Here is a 6,250-nt window from a genome sequence, read left to right on the forward strand (position 1 = left end):
GCTTTTCCAGTATCTCCGCCTCGATTTGTAGACCAATTAGGAGTTCATCCAGATGGGATCCCTGCTGCTTTCTCTGGGTTGTCGCGGCTAGAGGCTGGTGGTTTAGAACGGTTGACCCCAGCTGATTTAAGGGAAGCTCAAGACCAGGATTCCATTATTAGTGTTATTAAAAGGGCAAAAGAGACCGGCCAGTTAATGCCTGTTGGGAAAGATTCTGATCCAATGATTGCAACCCTGAAACAGCAGTGGTCGAAATTAATAATCAAAGATAATGTGCTTTACAGGGTAGTTAACACACAAAACAAAAAGAAGCGGTCTCAGTTGGTGTTACCTAAAGAATACCAGCTACTGGTCTTGAGGTCCCTCCATGATGATAATGGTCATCTAGGAGTCGAGAAGACTCTGGAGCTCCTGAAAGATAGGTTTTACTGGCCAAAAATGGGTCTTGACATGGAAACCTATGTGAAAAATTGTGGGCGCTGCATTACAAGGAAGACCATCCCATGGAAAGCTGCAACGCTGAATCAACTTACTAGTGGTGGGCCACTCGATTTAGTTTGTACTGACTTTCTCTCCCTGGAACCAGATAGCAAAGGGTTTGCAAATGTGTTGGTTGTAACAGACCACTTTACTCGTTATGCCCAGGCATATCCAACCAGGGATCAGAAAGCAATAACTGTGGCCAAAGTATTATTTGAGAAATTTTTCATCCACTATGGTTTACCGGCTCAAATCCACTCCGATCAAGGGCGGGATTTCGAGAGTAGGTTGATACAGGAGCTATGCAGGATGTTAGGCATTCGGAAATCCAGAACTACCCCTACCATCCCCAGGGTGACCCGCAGCCGGAGCGATTTAATCAGACCCTGTTATCCATGCTGGGCACCCTGGATGATGAGAAGAAACAAAAGTGGAGTCAGTATGTAAGCCAACTTGTGCACGCATATAATTGTACACACAATGAGGCTACGGGATACTCACCATATTTTTTGTTATTTGGTAGGGAGGCTCGCTTGCCCATAGACAATTGTTTTGGGTTGTCCTCGTCTGACGATGCTAGCACCAGTCAATTGCAGTATGTACAAAAGTTGAAGGCTGACTTAAAGGCGGCGTATAAGCTGGCATCTGAAGCAGCTTTCAAAAGTCACCAAAAGAACAAAGCCCGTTATGACAGTAGTGTGAAGCATCAGGTGTTGAAAGAAGGAGACAGGGTATTGGTCAAGAATTTGGGACTTACCGGAAAGCATAAACTTCAAGATCGGTGGAGGTCAGTGCCTCATATAGTGGTAGCAAAGCTTCCCAATGTGCCAGTGTACCGGTTGAAATTTGAGGGTGGGGCAGAACGGGAAAAAACATTAAATAGGGACAATTTACTGCCAATAGGTGAGTCTGTCAGGTTCCCCCATGTATATGATAAGGTAAAGTCCTCTCGAAAACCAGTTACCCGATCTGACAGGGGTGTGAGGAGATCCGTTTTTCATCCCAGTAGTCCCGTAGACTTACCCAACTCCTCCTCATCTAGCTCAGAAAGTGAGATGTGTTATGGCTATGTTGAGGGTGGGCACAAAGTATTGAATCTTCCTAGAAGAGAGCCTGAACCGATTTGTGGTGATACAGCTGAGCCAGAAGATGATGTCTCTTCTGTGCATGAGCAGAGTGATGTAAGGGACGATTTGCTGGTTGTGATGCCTGAAGGAGAAGGGGAGCATTCGGGGTCAGTTGTGGATGACCCGGCTGAGTCAGAGTCAGAAGGGGGAGACTATCCTGTTTCAAAAGATTCTGATAAAGCAAATCAGAGTAGTCATCCATACAGACTGAGAAGTAGGGTAGAACCCGCCAGTCGTCTCAGTTATGATGCACCAGGAAAACCCACAGATCGATCCATTACATTAGTCCATCGTGGGCTGGTCATTAGGATCAGTTCTAAAGCTTTTGAAAATTGTACGGGTGGAAAATGTTTAAATGTTTCTTCAAAATAGTAACATGACAGTGGTTGATTTGAGGGAGTGTTTGGTCTCATGGGGGCATGCAGACCATCAGAAGGGGGAGAATGTAACCCTGTTACTAGAAAACATTTCTTTTTGGTGTGTGCAGGTACGTGTATTTGGTAATGTGTATTGCTACTTTAAGAGACTCGCTTACACAGGGAGTTTGGTTGTAATGCACGTGGTCGAACATGTGCTTAACATCATGTTTGTGTGTTGCTGTTATCACCTTGGTTAAATTAGAGTGTCTAAGTTCATTCCTCCAATCAGGAAGGGGAGGGAGCGGGACTTAGAAAAAGTGTGAGGAAGATTGGAAATCAGTAGAGAGAGAGACGCGAGAGAAGCAGGATATCGTCTGGATAACTGAGGATTTTAGGCCATAAAACCTAAAATTTCTTAAGTACAGTCAGCCTTTCGTCAACATAGAGGTACTAATCGTGCCTTTATAGAGGGAATGAGAGAAGAGAGTGACGCAGGATTTAGATCGGAGAAACTCAGGATTTTAGGCCATAAAATCTTTTATTGTTTCTATCGATATTTATGTTCCAGTTGGTCTAGGAGCACTACTCGTGCCGCTAGAAAGAAAAGACGTGAGAAAGATTATAAAGATCCGATTTTGTATGATTCGAGAAGTCTACGCTGTTTATTTTGTGAGTTCAAGGTATGTTGTGTGATCAGCCTCGGACTCGGGACTTTATTTTTTAAAAATCCATTAGAGTAACAGTGAACTGAAAGTTTATTGTTTGGCGTATATCGATACGAGATGGATGGAGGACGCCACCAGATAGCCCTGTGAGTGCCGTGAGCTCAACAGGTCCTCTGGCATCGCAGGACATCGCGTTTCAACTGAAGAGACTTGAATCAGGCCTGCAACGGGGTGGGTTTTAAGGGGATTTGTGTGTGTGTGTATGTATGAGTGAGAGGAGTGTGGATCCACATATTTGTTAATCTGACCGGTCTTAATATAGTATTTCACTGTGATTTTCTAATCTGAGCTAATTAATACTGTTAAAGTTAGGTTTGTTAAAGTTTTGTGTCCAGAGGAACACAATTGTTAATATTAGGTTGAAGTGTTGTAAGCTAACGCTATAGAAAATCATTCACTTTACGTGAAAAGGTAAATCCCAGTTTGTGAGAGAATTTTAAGTGTAAGACTGAGAAGAGGATAAATTAGAGCATATGAGTTGAAAGTGAACTGTCGAAGATGAAGAGATTAGTTTATTTAAAAGCATAAAAGACAGGCAACAGGTTGCATGAATCCATTTATTGGAGTATCTTTTGTTTGTATTTATCTCCTTTTATTGTTTTGAATTCATTTATTGTGAAAACCATACCTCTACAGCATCCATACATATATATTTTTTCATTTGCCTACTTGAATTCATATTAATACACCTTTGAATTCACTCATTTAATTGTGTAGTGTGTCGTTTCATTTCCTTGATTGAATTGTATAGCAAGTATTTGTAGTGATCCTAAGTTAACAAGAAATCGGTTAGCAATAATTTCCATCAGAAGACAGCTAGACAAAGGATCAATTAGAATTTCGAACTCAGGCCCTTATCAGTCCAGCGGTAAAGTGATAAGGGGGCTACATAAATATGAATTATTCTTTTTTTATCCTTCTGAAATACCAGGATTTGAAATTGGGAGAATGGTGTACTTACAATTTCCCCACGACATAACCCCTTAACATGCATCATCGTATGTATTCAAGGAGAAGTTGCTAAAATCAAATGCGGACACATCTTTTGTAAAACAACAAGTACTTTTAAAGGGGTCCTATTATGGTCTTTTACAAAGTCTTGATTTTGTTTTGGAGGTGTACTAGAACAGGCTCTCATACTAGGTTGTTCGAAAAACACATTATTTTTCACATATTTTACATTATTACAGCACCTATCTTCCCGGTCTGGCATGAACGGCTCGAATAGTTCCTGAATCAAATGAAGGCCTGCCTTCTGAAATACGAAATGTGCTGTGATTGGTTAGTTGGGCCAGTGTGTGTTGTGATTGGCACCACTCTGCACCTGGTCGGGAAATGGTGTAAATATTGCGTCAAAATCAAATAAATTTGTGTGCGATTGTAACCACTTTAAGTTCATCTGCCTTGGGAAAGCTAGCGCGTCTCCGACATAGTGATAACACTCATTGCCTTCTCTAGTGCAGCTCAACCAGGTCTCGTCCCATTCGTCGATATTTGTGATATCACCAATCCCGGAAAATATGCATTGTAGTCCAAACGAGTCATTCGTTGTAGTTTTTGAAAAGTGATTTCTGTTAAATAAAATATCTCCTTTTGAAGTGCACTTTGAACTTTGTAACTTTGCAGATCTTTTTATGCTCAAACAGCAACATTACAGACTAACTAAAGTTGAAAAGGTGAAAAAGCATAATAGGACCCCTTTAAAATTTAATAGCAACAATTAAGAAATTAAGCAAGCAAAAGCAGATTCCACACTGAAAAAGACTCTTGAAACTGTTGTGGTTGCATTTCGATTTTGCCTGCCTCAGCTTTAAACATATACGGCTCTATCACAGTGCTTGCCATCTAAGAGTATCAAAACGCACAACATGTGTGTAAACAACTGTAAAGGGGGGAATTGCTATCATATGATAAAATTAGACAGTTGTCACATATGCCCTCTGTCTTCCCTAGTTAGAAACTACAGTGCACTTACTCGGCCATCACCCACACATCATCACTCCTGTCAAACCCTGCCTAAAAGCACACACCACTAACCATTCATGTTCTGATATCAACTAGGACTACAGACTCCTACCTGTGAGGATTCCTTTGTTGTAATTATCTTCTCGTATGTTATCTCCAGCAATCACTTACATTTAAGGGATAGTTCACTCAAAAATGAAAATTCTGTCTTACCCTCATATCGTTCCAAACCCGTAATACCTTTGTTCATCTTTGGAACACAAATTAAGATATTTTTGATGAAATCCAAGAGCTTTCTGACCCTGCATAGACAGCAACGGAACTACCACGTTCAAGGCCCAGAAAGGTAGTCATGGTTTGGAACGACCTGCATTTCTCCATTTAATCACCTGTTCAATAAATACCTGCTTTGGTTCACTAATTTCTGTCTTCAGCCTTGCTTATATGTTTGTTTGGAGTTGGACCCTGCTCTTGACCACTCCCTCCCTGCTGCACAGTTTCAGCACACGAGCACAGGCAAAGTAATTCCCTCTTATATCCAAGCCACGCTTCCTCCCCGGGTTCCATCCAACACAACTCTCCTGCATCTCTGTTGGTTCCACCCAGTTCTGAATCTCCTACATCTCTGCTGGTTCCATCCAGCTCTAAGTCTCCTTCATCGGAGAGTTGAAAGTCTCCTTTGGTGATGTCATTCCCGCCCAGCCTTCCTCTCTCTCCTCCCCTGCCAATTCAAGCCAGTTCCATGGTCCCGTCTCCACTGGGTCACTTCAGCTCCTCAATCGGTGGTCCCACTGAGTGGTTTGGATCTACTTTGGGCCTTCCAGTCTCCAGCTCTGCCTTGCTGTGATAGTCCCCTAGCTCCACCTCTGGCCTTTGAACAATCAGCTCCACCTTGGCTCCATGCTCTCTCGTCTTCACCATGGACCGTCATCCCACTGTCTCTGCAGGGCTCCCTCGTACCTCCAGGCCTTTGACTGTGCCTTAATCCTCCATCCCTTTGGTTCCAATGGGCTCCGTCTTCCCTCTGGCTCCACCTTTGTCCGGGTCCCTTCCTTCGCCTCAGTCCCTTGAGCCGCCAGCTCCACCACCGTCCTCCAGACTAGTCATGTCACCCTGGCTCCTCATTTCCACAGCTTCACTTGGGTCTTCATCTCCCATGGCCCCACCTCTGTCTGTCGGGTCTCTGGCTCCATCCAGGTTCTGCCCTTCCATTGGTTCTGCTGTAATTCTCTCTTCCTGGCTCTAGTCTGGCTGGCTCTGTGGTGTTTCCCTTCACTAGCTCCTTCACTGCCCTCTCTTACTCACAGTTCCCCGCAATGCCTTCCTCATCAGCCTCAACCAATGATCCTTCAACTCTGTAACTGTTTGTATTGCCATTATTTACCTGCCTTTCTCAGTTTAACCACCTGTTCAATAAATACCTGCTTGGGATCACTAATTCATGTCTTCAGCATTGTGTATAACCTGACACCAGTCACAGCAGTGGGAGTTTATTTCCATTTCTACAATAGGAAATGCCCTTCAAATCGAGTTTTCTTCACAGAGAGTGAAAATGAGCATAGAAAATCTTTTTTTTTTTTTTTTTTTTACAAAT

Source organism: Sinocyclocheilus rhinocerous, unplaced genomic scaffold, assembly GCF_001515625.1.
Source record: "Sinocyclocheilus rhinocerous isolate Xijiao unplaced genomic scaffold, SAMN03320098_v1.1 scaffold134, whole genome shotgun sequence".
NCBI classification, from domain to species: domain Eukaryota; kingdom Metazoa; phylum Chordata; class Actinopteri; order Cypriniformes; family Cyprinidae; genus Sinocyclocheilus; species Sinocyclocheilus rhinocerous.